Raw genomic sequence first — 15,611 nt, 5'->3', positions numbered from 1 at the left:
TCTTTTTCTCCCGTCTATAAGTAGATACTGTCCGAAATGCCAGCGGAAAAGCGACACCTCCGCTTGCTGTGTATCTCAGATAGACCGAGCGGGAGCAGGGGCTGAAAAGACAGCTTTAGCAACTGGGCCTATCTCCTCTCCTCTCCTCTCCCCGGCTGGATGGAAGCTTGGAGTGGAGGGAGGCGGAGGGCCGGGTGTGTTGGTTAGTGTTTTGGAAGAGAATAGAGGGTGTGAGAGGCATGATATACTGAGCTGGCCACAGATTTTGCAGAATCTTACACTCTGGAAAAACTTTGCCTGCAGATCCCTTCCCTAAGCATGAGAAACCTGTTTCAAGGATGTTTACGAGGTGCCACCCATCTTTGTGAAGGTTGCCAATGCCTGCTCCCAAACTCCACACATATTTTTAGCTTAGGATTGTTGTTATTCTAGCGCACTAAGTTGCAGGTTTATCCCAAACGGCAACTCTTGTCAGTTGCTTAACTGCAGTGTCTTAGATAACAGTAGGTTTTCAACACAGTGGAGCCGTAACTTTAAAAAAAAATCTCTTAAGTTACTTAAAGTTGTTATTTTTGGCAAAATTAAATATTTACCTATGGACTCTCCGATGTGTATTGGGTAGAATTAGGCCCATTAACATCAGTCTGTGTTGACGTGAAGTCATGATTGACTTGTCTCAGGTTTGTGTTTGCCGTCACTCTTGATGTGTGTGTTTCTCAGTGTGTGGTAGGCACTGTTTGTGTGTCAGGTAGAGTGTGTTTGCAGGTTTACTGAGTTTATTTGTACAGGTGTTTGTGGCGCTCTCCATTGTGTTTTCTGTTTGTCTATTTTGGCACAATAGACACACGAACCGAATACAGTGTTTTTTTTTTGCTGTTTATAAGTGTCCTTCCTGTATTTAAAGGACTATGTCATTGTCTTGGTGCTCACGTCTTTGTGTAGGCGCACCCCGACTATTGTGCTGCCACTGGAAGCAGCGCTGGCATCGCTGCTGTTATAGAGCTTATTGAAAGTGATTGTTGTTGCACAGATGAGGGTTCATCTCAATAGCAGTCTGCGACAAAGCGCTCAGACGTCGAGAGGGCTCCCTTACCTGCCTTACCAGACGGGCGTGAGAGATAGGGTCACCTTGGGACCCTGTGTGGACCCCCATCTTACCTTCACGGCGTCCTCACCCCTCTTGTAAAACGAACCTAACAATAGCGGCAGATATGTGAGGGGATTAGAGGTCAGAGGGTTGGGGATATGCAACATCTCCATTTCCAGGCTCAATCTTCAACTGCTTGGTAATCTCTGGCCCCGGGCCCCCACATACCTCCAGTGGTCTCTCTGGCTGAGAGCTGGCATTGCCAGGCTGCGTGAGCTGGTGCTCCTGCTGGGTGTGGGGTGCTGATAGGCAGAGGTGGGGTTATAAGCCTGATATAGTGTGGATGGATGGAGGAACAGTGGGATGGGTAACAAAGGCTCCTCGCTTTATGTCCAGACTTCACCTTATTCCTCATAAACAGATGTGTAAATGCTCATGTATGCACATGTTTCTAAAGTTTTTTTTTTTTAATCTAAAATACTAAATAACTTTGAGTTCTTGAGAGCAAACTGAATATTATCCCCAAGTTCCCGTTGTTATCTTGTGTACACACATTTGTTTATTTGATACAGCCCCTCTCCACTACAGCACTTCTGTATATCAAAGACGGCGGTGCAGAGCGCAATTGAAAATGGCTACCGTGAAGAAAGGTCTTTCTCTGCCTTTGACTGCGAAGAGGCAGAAAAAAGCCCCATTCTCCGCTCCCTTCTTAGATCTATTTAAATAATTGAGGAGTAAACTGACAAATTAGGCACCTTTATGGATGCCCCTGGGCTCTCTCTGGGGTCCTTCAGTTTTCCCAATACAAGAGAGCGCCACCAGCCACAGGATAATATCTCTGTGTGCTTTGAGAGGGGGAGGGAGGAGAGAAGCAGGGTAGTGGGCCAGGAGGGGTTTCGCCAATCAAGCAGGCCACACTTCCTCCCCCAGGTTCTAATTTTGTGCCACATTAAAGAGCTCGGCCTCCATTTAGGACACAGAGAGGCATTTTCATAATTTGCCGGGTCTCTCGACTAGCTCGGGGTGGCTTTTTTTCCCCCCCCTCTCTCTCCTCGCTCTCACTCTCACTCCGTGTCTGAATGGAAGGCCTGGGGAGGAAGGGGGTAATTCATTCGCCTCCTTTCAACCAACCCGCTTCAGTTCTGCATAATGTTGCTGCTAGGTGTGTATTGCAGCAAATATTTATCTCTTTAATAATTCTCTATTAGACCTGAATATTATTCGCCGTGTAAAAGCGAACACTGCTTTATTGTCGGCTACACAAAAATGCTGTCATTCCCGTTTTGTTGATGCATTAAGGATAAATCATATCCCTGTATTTAGCATATTGAGTTAAAGACTATATGGTGTCTAATCTGTGACCAAGCAGCCACACAGCCGTGATGCTTACGCTGATAATATCTGCGATGCGCTATACATACAGTGCATAATCTAGGTTAAGGTTGTTTAATTTTCCTCTCGCTGACACCATCCATTCATGCGCCACAGTGTGCGTAAGCATCGATTCATATGTGATTGGTCACATAATTCACAGTCTCGGGGGGCATTTCATCACTGACAGACGAGCTAATCTAAAATCCTCCAATTTACAAATGAAAATCCCACCATCCAATTGAGCTAATAGAGGGACTTGAATGGGATAATAAGATGTGGTGTAATACTGTGTAAAAAGCCTGTAATGTTGTGTTGGTGTAAGAGCCTGTGTGACTGGGTGTTTGACTGTTTGCAGTGATTACAGGGGCCTGCGGGCCTGGCGGCAGCTCCGTGGCTGGGACAGGGAGCTTCTCCCTGGGTAAGGAGATACGCCTGTATGCCCCTTCTGCTGGAGCTACAGGGACCAGTATGTCAGGAGGGAGAGTGTTCCCTGTGAGCACACTCTCTCTCTCTCTCTTTTTCACTCTGTGTTTTCCGTTCTGTCTCTCCCTCTCGTTCCCGCTCTCGCCGTGTCTGTACTATTGCAGTGCTTGCAGATGTGCACAAACAAGGGAGGATTAAAGCAAAACGAATCTAAACAGACAAATGGAATTAGAGTGATGGGTGTCGGTGGGCTGGTTCACAGTGATAAACATAATGATGCGCTGTATGTGTGTGTGAGTGTGTTCCTGTGTCTAGGGGATTATCAGTGGTTAGGTGTGTGGTGTGTATGGCTGGGTGACTGCTTCTGGGTGTCTGTGTGTTTGCCTATCTGTCTGTGTTTTAGTAATTATGTGTGTGTCTATTTACTCGGCCTCCACTTGTGTGTGTGATAAATGTGTTATTCTACATCGCCTCGCGAAAACAAGTCTCTGCGCCCTCTGCGTGTGCGTGGATCTGCCTCCGTGTGTTTTCCTTTTTGGTTCGGGGGTCGCATTTCTTTCCTGTCCTTCCACAGTGTTTGTTTATATTTGTGTATTGTAGCTGGTATAAGCCTGTATGTCTCTACTGGACATCAAAACACCCAATATTGACATATGCCTAGAAAGACGAGAGGGTGAAATATATAAAAAGTTTCGCAAACTAATCTCGCATATATAGCGCCCTGCACTTTTATGTGCTGATGTTGTCTGCAGGCTTGTTTTCTTGCAACAGTGGTCTGTATGTTTGTGTGATGATGAGGTCAGGAGTATGGACGAGCCAGCAGGGGGCCAGAGATCAACAGACTGGGGCTCCCCTGCCGAGGGGCTCTGGGATTAGGGCTAAACCCTGCCCTGCCAGATGGGCACCCTCAGCACCAGCATCTTCTTCTGTGGAAACCAGGCGACTGGAACCATGGGGATACTCACTGGTAGGTCTTGTTAAATACAAGTAAATATATGGAGTCGACCCAGCATTATGCATTCAAAGGAATTGTTGCATTTAAAGAATATCCTTTACTATAGCTTAGTTTATTGATTTGACGTGGTTGCATAAATGTCTTTGTTCATGGCAGCCATGTGAGTGAATGTGTTGCACTATCATGTCTTCTCAGGACCACAGAATGGCGTCGGGAGAGTCGACTGAGATGAGGTACTCTTCAAAGTGTCAGCTAGTGGACAGAGTGGCCAGTCAGCAGGTTCAAGGGTATCGCAAATGAAACTTACAGGTTGTTTTGATGTGCTGTATTTCAGAGCCACAGGCAACACTGAAATGATAAAGTGTGTGTGTGTGTGTGTGTGCAGATATGTGTGTGAGGAAATATTGGTGGCTGAGGAATCAGCAGTGTGTTGATAGCTTCTTGCTCGACTTTTATCGCACAAAACTTGCACTTAATAGTCTCCGGTTTACTTCAGGAATCACTGCATTTGTGTGTCTTTTTCTGTAGTTTATTCATGCATATTTATGATATCTGGGACATTAATCTAATTCATTTGCTATTAGAGGCCAAAAACTGCAACATTATCATGGTTTCATAGTCACTATGGTAACTAATGTTGACTACCATTAAAATAAATTCTGATATTACCATTAACAATGGGTGTAAAAGCCCTGCTTGCATCCCACAGAGGCTGTGCTGCCTCTCATAGCCAGTCAACATTCCCACGCTTAGTGCAATACTCGTGCGCGTTAAAATTCAGTAGTACGCAGCGGCAACCCGCCGCACGTCTTTGTGATGCTACCCCACCTGGATCCGTTATCCACGGGCTCCCCAGCATGAGTTAGGAAATCGTCTCTGTATTAGCAGAAAGCAGATTACATGAGTAAAGTGTACAAACAAATAAAAGATTACAGGCTGTGAACATGTCTCAGTCTAATGCCCTTTCAACAAGCAGTGCTCAGCACAATGCGTTTCTCTCCCCAAGCTAAATTTGGATTTCCCCTCTGATGTGAAGGCCTGCTGGCCAGCCGCGTCTTCCACCAAGAGCACAACCTCTGTAATGACAGTGTTCCACGCGGCTGGCCTGTCTCCTCCGCTGGTATTAGTTAGGCTTTGGAGTTCAAGTGACTACGGGGTTTAAACACGGATTTTTATTTTTTTTCTATATAAAAAAAAAGGGGGGGAAGAAAGACTCGCTGTTGTTCTTGAAAAGCTGTGTTTATCCAGGATTAGAGACACCAACATGTTAATAATTGTTTCTCACAGAACTGCAAAGAAGCACTTTCCTGTAATCCCCTAATCAGGCATTACACCTCTGAGCGAAGCCACAACGCAGGCGCGTGGTGTGTGTGACGCAGCACGCCCACACTGTGTGATACACCCGCGTCTTCTCCAACACCACACCCACTGTGTTCATAAGCACCTGCTCCATTCATGTCCCTTTAAATCTTCTTTACCCACTACCGTACCCACTAGTCACCACCAAACATCTATTGAGACAATACATATTTTTCTGTCGTGCTTTTGTTTCTGTGATCCCTCTGTTGTGAATATTAGTTTAAAATGTGACTTTTTTTTTTTTTTTTTTACACAGATATGGTTAGTTTGCTGACCATGTTTCTTGATAACTTCTAGAAGTGGAAGTGGTTTCGAGCATTGACAGCCTTTAAATTAAGCATTTTGGATGATGATAGCACGGCCAATTGATAGTCTCTTTCAGAATAAAAGCCCCCCCAAAAGGTGTGATGTTACCCTCGGACCAGTTTGAAAGTTGTTTTTCTGCCTTGCACTCATGAGGAGGTAGAATGTGTGACCTCTGCTGATGCTCCCAAGGTCACATAGTTTGTTAGTGGCCGGTGAGCCTCTCAGTACAGTGGCACGGGGTCAGACGTAAGGTCACTGTACATGCTGAGGTAATGGCAGGTCTGAGGCCAATCCTGGGGGTTTGAGGGCACAGTCACACAGGGAGTCCACATGGGTTAGGGGCAATATATTGAAGAAAATATGGTAATCATTGTTTTACTTAACAATCCTTAATAAGGGAGACAAGATGAAGATGAAATATTATGATGAACCATGAGTTTTTTTTTTTCCCATTAGTTGCATTAGTGAGCATGTTTGTTTGGTGGTGTTAGTGTCCTTCCTCAGAGATGCTCGTTTGTCCACATATTTGCTTGTTAAAGCCACCCCCCCCCCCCACACACACACACACACACACACACACACACAGGCAGTCTTTTCATTTCACATTCAGTCTCTCTCTTTTGTTTGTTGCATTTTTTTTACACCAGTTGTTAGTGTTGAATGTTTGTTTGTTGTCCCCCCCGGTTGCTAGCCCCCGTCTCCTTGCAGGGCCTGGTTGGAGAGTGCGACGAGGGGATCGGCAGGGATTAACCTGGGGAATTTAATTAGTGGAGCTGTCGTCCCTGCCCTTAACATTTCAATCTCCCTGGGCTGGCTGGCGGTGCTGGAGCAGGACCTGTGATGGCCAACAGCTGGGGAGGAGGGAAGGAGGCAGGGGGGAGGCAGGGGGTGATGTAGGGTGCAGAGGCAAGACATGCGTTTGACAAACAGATTAGTCTAGACGAGTGTTCCTCGTGGGGGGAGGTGATGGAGAGGGATCAAGTATAGTGGAGGGCTGAAAAAGCATAAACTCTGTCTTTGGGTTTTAACACATCTAGGAGTAAGAAACATTATTAGAACAAGACGCCTTACCTTTAAAAAATCGTTACCAGCTTTCGCCATGGGAGGGAGCACATCTTGTTTTTCATTTTACATAGACTGATGGCTCAAATTTAGATTTAGTATGATTTATTTCCATAAAAAATATACATTTTGTTATTATGGAGAAACATTTTTGGTTAAACCTGTGTTTATTAGAATGTACTCACTTGTACATATGTATACCAAAAACATTTTTCTGAAGACATTTTGTAGTGCACATTAGTTTTGTAGATCAAAACATTTTGTAATTTTCTGTAATATTATGTTTTGTAATAATTGTGGCCACAGTGATGTTAATATCGGATGTATTTGACTATTTAACCACACCCTGTGTTGTTGGCCCAGCGGTGATGTTGGTGAACAGTATAGTCTGGAGGTAGCCACAATGAGCTTGGGGTAATCACTACTCAATCTGAAGCCACACTGTTGCATTGTAATCCTGATGCTAAACTCCCCATTAACCCATCTGGGACCCTACAACAACCCCCCCCCCCCCCACCTGCCCTGCAAACACACACACTCAAAGTGACTGTGGCTGTATGTCAGAAGTGCTGTCTGTCCCGTTAGTGCCTGCTAGGGGGGGGTTTGGGGGGGGGGGGGTCGTGTCCAGCAAATTCAAAAAGCTGCTGTAGGAATGTTGCCAAGTCCCACAGGAGCAAGCAGCACCCGTCCCTCTTCCAGCGCTGACCCACTGGTCACTGGTGAATCCCCTGTTTGTATTCCACACACACCCCCGGCTCTGGGGAGCGGTCCCAGAAGCCTCCTGTGGGACTGCTGATAATTTAAGTCAAACATTATGTCCCCGCTTGTTTGACACCCATTGAAAGCTTTTCAATCACATGTGTTTGCTACAGTCCATTGCCTCACCTTGGAGTGCCGTCCATGTCACACCCTTTCAAAGCCCTAATCAATTGTATTTGATCAAGTTCCTCATGTTACAACAATTGATTTTCTTTAGGAATCCAATTGGTGGACTGATAATTCAGATTAGGTCCGATGTCTCTTTTTGTTTTTTCAACAAGATGTATTCTTATTGCAGCAAAGCCAGCAGGTTATAAACCTGACTTCCCTCCCCCAGTGTGCCTCCCCATACTCCCAGCATGCCCCTCCTGGTGCATGGCTGGCCGGTGTGAGTGTGCCACTAATTAAAGACTTGGAGAGCTGTGGAGCACACTCATTAATGAACTGTAGCATCCTTACTGTCCATGCAGCGAGAGAAGAGGGGAGGGAGGACTGATTCAGTTTGAGGGACTGCTGGCCTCCCAGCTTGCACTTCAGTTGGTAACCAGAAGGTCAGGCAAGACCCACAGAATATTTTTTTCAATTTAAAAATGTTCCTGTTGGTTGTTAAAAAAATAAAAGTTGGGTAATTGTAAGTGTCCAGAGAGACAGTCTTAAATTAGTTTGTATTTAATTTTATTCAAAATTAACCAGATTTTCGACATCATTCCAATGTGTTTACTTTTTCTTTTACAAATAATTTTCCAGGAATTAAATAATAAATTTTTTTTTTACATTTTTTTTATCACTACTCAGAAGTTATCTATTCCCCACCTCACATAAAAAAAAAACTGCTCCAACTGTCCCCCTCCGTGCCACTTGTTTTTTCCCCATTTTCATGGAAATGCACAACAAAACAAATGGCTTTGTTTGTCTTTATGAAAGTAGGCCAAACAACCGCTGACAAACAAGAGGGGGAGTTGTAGGTCAGGGCGGCACAAGCCATGTGTAACCGTGCCTGACGAGAGAGCATGACACGATGTAAGTAAGCCACAATAGACACAATAACATACAAACAGCCATGCCAGAATGATGTAACATTGTCTAGACTCAACAAAAACACACGCATGAATAAATACGTTTACAGAGCGGGCATACAGTGGACAAAATAACAGGAACACCACATTATAAACTACCCTCCATTATAACCTGTCATACCTCAACTGACTGCTGATGATGTCAGTTTTAAAGAGTAACACCGGCCTTCTAACAGAGATCCAAAGGGGTCAAAAAGGATTGATTAAAATGTTTCTCTCTGGAGTTCATAAACCGCACAGCAGCTAAGTCACCGGGGAGTTGGTGAAGCTAATCAATGCTTGTTTCATCTGATCAATCTGTGAAGCGATTTGAAGTGAGCAAGGACTGTAGCAAGATGGCCGATACAAAAAAAATGTAGTAAAAAAGTCACAACACATTAGTTAGATAGTGGGACATGAAGCGGTGGACGTTCAAGTTGGCATGTATCCTTTAATCTCAGTTACGGAGGCACTATTAAAGGAAGTTAATGCTTTGACCTGCTTTCTAAAAACCCTAAAAGCTCCACTACACATTTAGATTTGGATTTATTTTTTTTTCAGTGGAGTTCTGAAGGCGTTTTTTTATTTTTTATTTTATTTGAACTGTGACACATTGCATGTACGCCCCACCACAGTGCACCACGGGCCATTAGAAGGCTCCGACAGCACATTCTGAATACTGAGTTTTACCATTAAGCACAATTTGGTAAGTACCCCAATATGAATTTCATTAGCAGCAGAAGTTGACCTGTTATTAGTTAGACCACAATGTATTCAAGTGTAGACCTCATTTAATTATAATAGATGCAATTGTTTTTAAATACCCCTCGCCTCTCTCTCACACACACACACACACACATCATATTATTCTTTGTCTCCTGCCCCCCTCGTCTGGCATAAGACCTCAGGTTAGACACACGCGCACACACACACACACACACACACAACAGATGCCCCCTGACGCTCATTCACATAAAGCGGGCACGTGATCGACGGCCCCGAGTCCACAGGCCTGCCAGCCTCATGGCATTGTGTTCCCCTTGGGCAGGCAGCCGGCCTCTCTAAATACCCTTTTGTCTTGGGTGGGATAACAAAGCAGTGGCCAAGCCGCTGGTGTGGCACGCGCACAGCCACTCATCCCCCTGGTCTGTGACCTAAACAGGTGGATAGGAGGGAAGGGTTGGTTGTGGCGGGTGGACGAAGGGGAAGGGGAGGGGGGGGGGGGGGGGGGGGGTAGGCTGCATCTGTCCCCATACTCAACGACTCCCTGGGTCAGCCACTGCCCCATATGCTCTCAGGAGAGAGGGAGGCACGCAGGCCAACCCAGACTAACAGGTGGAGGGGTAAAGGGGGGGATTAAGAGGTAAAATTGATCAGATGAGGATGGAGGGATTTTAACAACATAAAATTAGCTGTATAAGAAGAAAGATTTGGCTGTGCCCGGAAGATTTCACTTAGAGGAGATTCTTAACCCCTGAGCCATATTAAATATTTGGCCTTCTCATTAGAAGAAGCCCTTTTTGTCTTTGCCCAACGGCCATATTGTCTCTCTCAGCCTGGAGCGTCATCTCTTCAGGCAACTGTTGCTGCAATTGTGTGTTCGTGCCATCGGCTGTTTTCAAGGCAGAAACTCATTCGTACAGTAAAATGTGATGCTTTCTTAATGCCTCCTATTAATCTGTGTTTTAAGCACTTTCCCCCTCAGTTGTATCTCTTTAATGTGCATCGAGTGTGGATCAATGGCAAACCAATAGTCACATATAGTAGTAGAGGAAGCATGCACCTCACACTAGAACCTTTTTTTCTTTTCATAGTTTCTGACCTGTATCGAAGCAGTGCAAACAAGGAGGGTAAAGATACTTTTTCAGTCGTGAGCACCAGTAATGTCAGGTACTCTGGGAACATGGAGCAAAGTAGGCAATTTGCACAGCAGACATTTTGAATTGTCATAGCAGGAAGAGCACAAATGAAAATGAATTTAATGAGGCCGCAGCTCCATGCCGGTGAGCCAGCATGCACAATATACCGGAACCCTGGAACCAGCTCACCTAAACAGTATGTTCAGATGTCGGCATGCATGTTGAATCGGCTTGAATCTGAGTTTAGAGCCGTTTCTGTGCCGTCGGTGGAAACGTGTCTCAGTCCCGTGGATGCGGCGTTTCCATAACCATGTTTTCAACTTGTGCGATAGAGACGCCTGCGTTCATTTATTCGAGGCACGTTGGGTGAACACTCGCCAGGCTATGAATTCAAAAGGCTTAGCTTGTGTGCGATGACACCCTGGAACAGTCCATTGATGTATAACACTCAATGAAATATTGAAAGAAGTAAAGAAGAGATTCTGCATTTGGACTCATTTGCCTTCCGTCTAACTAGCTGTCTAGCGTCTCTGAGCTCTAATCTGTTGGATGAAGCTAATTAATTGTTGATTCCTACTATAGGCCCACTGTCTCACAAGAGACTAATGTTTGCAGGAGATTAAGAGATTGTTAGTCAGGAGGGCGTAGATCAGCGAGGCCTCATCACGTTCACCTGTGTGTATCGTTATAATGTGGAGTCTCGTGGGCTCGGGTGAGGAGGAGAGAAGTGGTCCGACACTTTCATGTGGGTGAAGAGAACCAGGGGTGGGGCCTCTTGTACTTAAATAGTCTAAACACGTGAAAGAAAATGAAATATTGTTGTATCGTGTTGCTGGTAACGGTGAATTACATGTAGAAAAAGCTTCTGCTTTTATGAATTAATTAGTTAACGTTGCTGAATTTGTGGGGCCAGGGATTAATGTGAAATGAATAAATGATATTATTGCACTACTTTTTCCTCTTTTGAGATGCACTGGAGCCGGTTTTTTGATATGCCGTGTAGCCTGTGGTGAGAATACTGGCAGAATGGAGAGAAATTGGCTCCGTTCACCATGAAGTCATTAAATTTGTAAGCTATTTGTGATCAAAAGGTGTGTTTGAGGCCATTAACTATGGAGTTTGATCATGGCTTACATGTAATGTGAAATGTCAGCTGTTCCTGCGATTTCCCCCAATTTCAATTGAAAGTAAGTATTAAACCAGAAGGGAATTTCAAACGCTTCCTATGTAAATGTTGCTAAATACCACTACTGAAGTTTATTATTGCTGTATTGCTTCTGACTCACGTTTGATGCCCGAAATCCTCACTGTGCTTTGACTCAGCGGGATTTCAGGCGTGATTACAGTGAGTTACGTTCTTCAATTCCTTGCCTCCGACCACTATTCAGAAATGTTTATCTTAACCTCGGTAACGGCAGCTTGAAAAAAGAAATCTGGACATAGGGTTCCAATGTATTTGTTGCTTCCGGAGCTTTTAATCACATCTGGTGGCCTTTCGGCTGAATTAAGGGAATAGCAGGAAAATTACATCTTCATAACAGCTTTCTCATCCACTGAGCAAGACCATGAGATGTTGGTGAAAATATTCAGAAACTAAACATAAGCCGCAACATGTCAACATGCATGTTTTGAACAAATTGCTTCCCTACATATTTCTATTACAGATATGACATATCTATAGGTCTAGGGAATTAATGCACTTTTGACCAGTGAATGCCCAGAAGTGTACTTGTACCTTAATTAATATATGTATGACAGAAACCAACTTGGCAATAATGACAACGGTCCTTTTCTTTGAAGTTTAATGTGATTTTCTTCTAAAACGGAATGGCCTATATATTGTCTGTTTGCACTCTAGGACTTCAGCATCATTAAGGACCATTAGTGATCAGTTAGGGCCGATTATACTCGTAATATTTCAGCACTTTACTCTTTACCATCCTGCTGTGTGGGGGCATCCCCATAGAGACGAAGCATAATCCACGAATGAAAATATTTCCATTTAAGGAGATTTTTATTAATGGCCGTTGAACATTTATTCTAAGGAGTGCATTATCACTAAATATCAACATTTTAATGTTATTATCCACAAAACAATGTGGTCATTGAACATATAGATTCCCTATATTTGTTAATTGTTTTGTTGTTGCAAAAATGTATATTAAATGTTTGTCAAAATGAAACCTACTAAAATGTGCTATTTAATGGACAGCCTCTTTAGTGCTAACTAGACGAGCTACGACTAACTAGGTATTACCTCGACCCATAAGCATAGTAATAATGTGTTTTTTTAACATATGCTGAGATCTGGTAATCTTCTTATGGGTTTGAGGTTTTTTCCCCCCCCTCTGTATAATAGCTTAACAAAATATGCCTCAGTAATGGATGGTTATATCCTCATCCATCGCCCTCCTCCCACCTACTATAACTTGAAATAGGCCATCAAGTGGCTAATGAACTGATAAGCCCTCTGTGTCCTGTGGGGCTTATGAACATCATAAGCCAAATGTTTGGGCATATTTGGTGGGACCATTTTTTTTTTTTTAAAGAGCACTTATGTGGGCAAAGGAAAAATAGTGCTGAAAAAAATAGTGCCTACAGTTGCAACAGTATGACAATGTGTTTTAATACATCACTGCAGGTTATGGAGGGACCGGCAAAATATTGTGAGCCTTTTTGATTTTTTCCTTATGTGACGCTTGCTCGTGTGAAAAGAATGTGTGGCCCTTTTGCTTCATCAGACCTCCAGCTAGTCAAGCTGCTAGTATCATTATCAGTTTTGGATCTCTGTAAATCCATGGATTTGTGTGAGCAGTCTGAGAAATTAAAATAACATGCTTTTTACTGCGCTTACTTCAAATCTCTTTAGACTTCTTTTTTTTTTTTAAACATCTAAATCTGTTATTATGTTGGCTATACAAACCCTTTTAATTTAATCTGTGACAAGATTATCAAATTCATTGATGATGTCACAAACTTAAATAATTTCAGAAAATGTCGACTAAGCCTGGATAAGCACTTTCAAGGGGATACTGCTGGATTAGTTTAAAAAATATATTTTTTATTAGTTGTTGGCACATTTTTCCACATCATTATGTTATTATTATTAATTTTTATTTCCATTACAGTAAATACACATGCATATATTGTATGTATCATGCACCTCACCATGCTATCAAACAAGTTGCATGATATGAAAGCAATGTGGTAACTTCAATAATTGAGCCAATATAGCCATAAATGACTATCAGTTTTTATATTAAATTTTAAGTTTTCATCTCCAAAACTTACACTTAATATACTCAGTCAAAGTCCCAGCGACAGCAGCAAGTAGGCCTAAATGATGGCTTGACTTGGATGCTTTAAGTGGGAAACACCTGCAGTCTTTTGCTAGACGTTGAGCTGATCATGCTCTCATAATCACCATATCATAACTATATCAAAGGCGGATTTATTAATGTTTAGATCAGAAAGACAACAGATAGATAAATAGATCAATAAGATGGCTTGTTAAACTTACTCACATCATCATTACCGATGACCAGACCACATAACCGTTCCCCCACTTCGGCCTCGCGCCGGCTTCGAAGAGGCCGAGGGCTCGCCGCGTTCGTGACCCAGCGAGCAGCATCCGGACCGGGGGACGAGGGGCGCCGCGCGGCCCGCTGTCTGACAAACACCGAGAGGGATTATTGCAGCGTCTGGTGGTCCCATATGCTCCTCGGCGCTGCTCTTGGTCTTGATTAGAACTCATTGTGTGTATGAAGCGTTGTGGAGGGCCCGGATGTCTAATCCTCCTCATGACTTGTGCACTTTGAAGACACGAGGCTCCAAGGTTACAATAACACGCGGGAAGGAGCCATTGTGTTTCCGTTGATATTGGATGTATCAGTGAGCATCGATTAGGGCCAAGTGAGCGCATTGTCTAGCGTGACAATCACTCTTAAAGGGCCCCGCTTCCTTCTGGGCACGTTAGAGTGACGTGGACGCATTTTATTTTGAAATCCTCTTGATTTATTTCGGGAAATGTTTATATCGAGTATTTTTTTTTTCAAACTTTTCTCGTGATTCCTCCTCCGTTGAGTCACTTCAAGTATCTCTCAGTCGTTAAACACATTTTAATTTTTCTCCAGCTGACATTTAAAAGTGACCCCTGCAGCCTGAACCCCCCCCCCCCTTTTTTTTTGTGTGGAGCAGTCCGGATGGAGGAGTTGTTGACACCGAGAGGAGACGCGTCTCATGAATATTCAGGCTTCTGTCAGCCCACGCCATTGTTTCCAAGTTCAATTGTCGCATTGTTTATCGCCACAACGATGCAAATGCGTGTTGCTAAACTCGGCGTTGTATTCTAATTGATTCTGAAATATTATAACGCTAAAATCGGCCCGCGTGCTGCGTGGATGGGAAGAGCGCGGGCGCCAGCAGGACCTGGATATAAACCGCTATTCCCGCTTCACCCTTGAATAAGTTATGGATACGGGTTATTGTGTAATTAAGTCCTTCAAAAGTACCCTCCTACAACACACACACACACACACACACACACACACACACACACACACACACGCACACACCTATTTCCCCGTCCACGCAGGAGTGGATCAAAGTCGCCCTTCTCTTTAACGCTTCGATTATTTCAAGCAACGCTTTTAATTAGTGTGCTCCTTTAGCGGAGGCTCCAATGAAAGAGAGATTATTGGCAATGTCAAGGATGCTAATTGAATGTTGGACTTCTAACAATTAGCCCACTGCAGAGCCACTCATTACAGATCCCACAGCCGCTCTGACTTTATTGTCTCCTGTCGTCAAGCTGACGGCAACGTTGGGCTTCAGAGTTGGAAAAAAAAGAGAGAAGTAAACGCAAACAAACCCTCTTTTCACCTCCCGAACCCTCAGATTTATTTTAAGAAGCTGTAACCTCTCCTACCGTCACGAGAAATGTGCAAATAAACCTATTATTAAAAAACTTCTAATCCCTTATGAAGTATTTCAAAGTCATCTTTGATAGCCCATAAAATAATTTGTTTTTTTTCTTAGTTCAGATGAAAAAATAATACAGCACACGAAGTTGCTTTAAGCACTAATGTTGTGGTTTTAGTGCCTATTCTGGAGGTTTACCAGTGACTTTTTAATTATTTTTAAATTAATTCATTTAAATGATCACCTACACAGGCGTTGATGAAAACTCAACCGCAAATGCATTGATTTTGAGTCCATATTTGTACTTGATTAATGTAATATTCCCGAGGATCTAACGTTTTGCTCCAGTGTTCCTCCTTCTGATTATAGGCCTTACAAGCTATAATTAAAACAAATTGGTGATGGCTTGATTGAATATTCATTTGTTTTTGCGTGTTTCCATGTTGGATGAA

This window comes from Eutrigla gurnardus (assembly GCF_963514095.1).
Source record: "Eutrigla gurnardus genome assembly, chromosome: 7".
NCBI classification, from domain to species: domain Eukaryota; kingdom Metazoa; phylum Chordata; class Actinopteri; order Perciformes; family Triglidae; genus Eutrigla; species Eutrigla gurnardus.
This window is presented reverse-complemented; position numbering follows the sequence as displayed.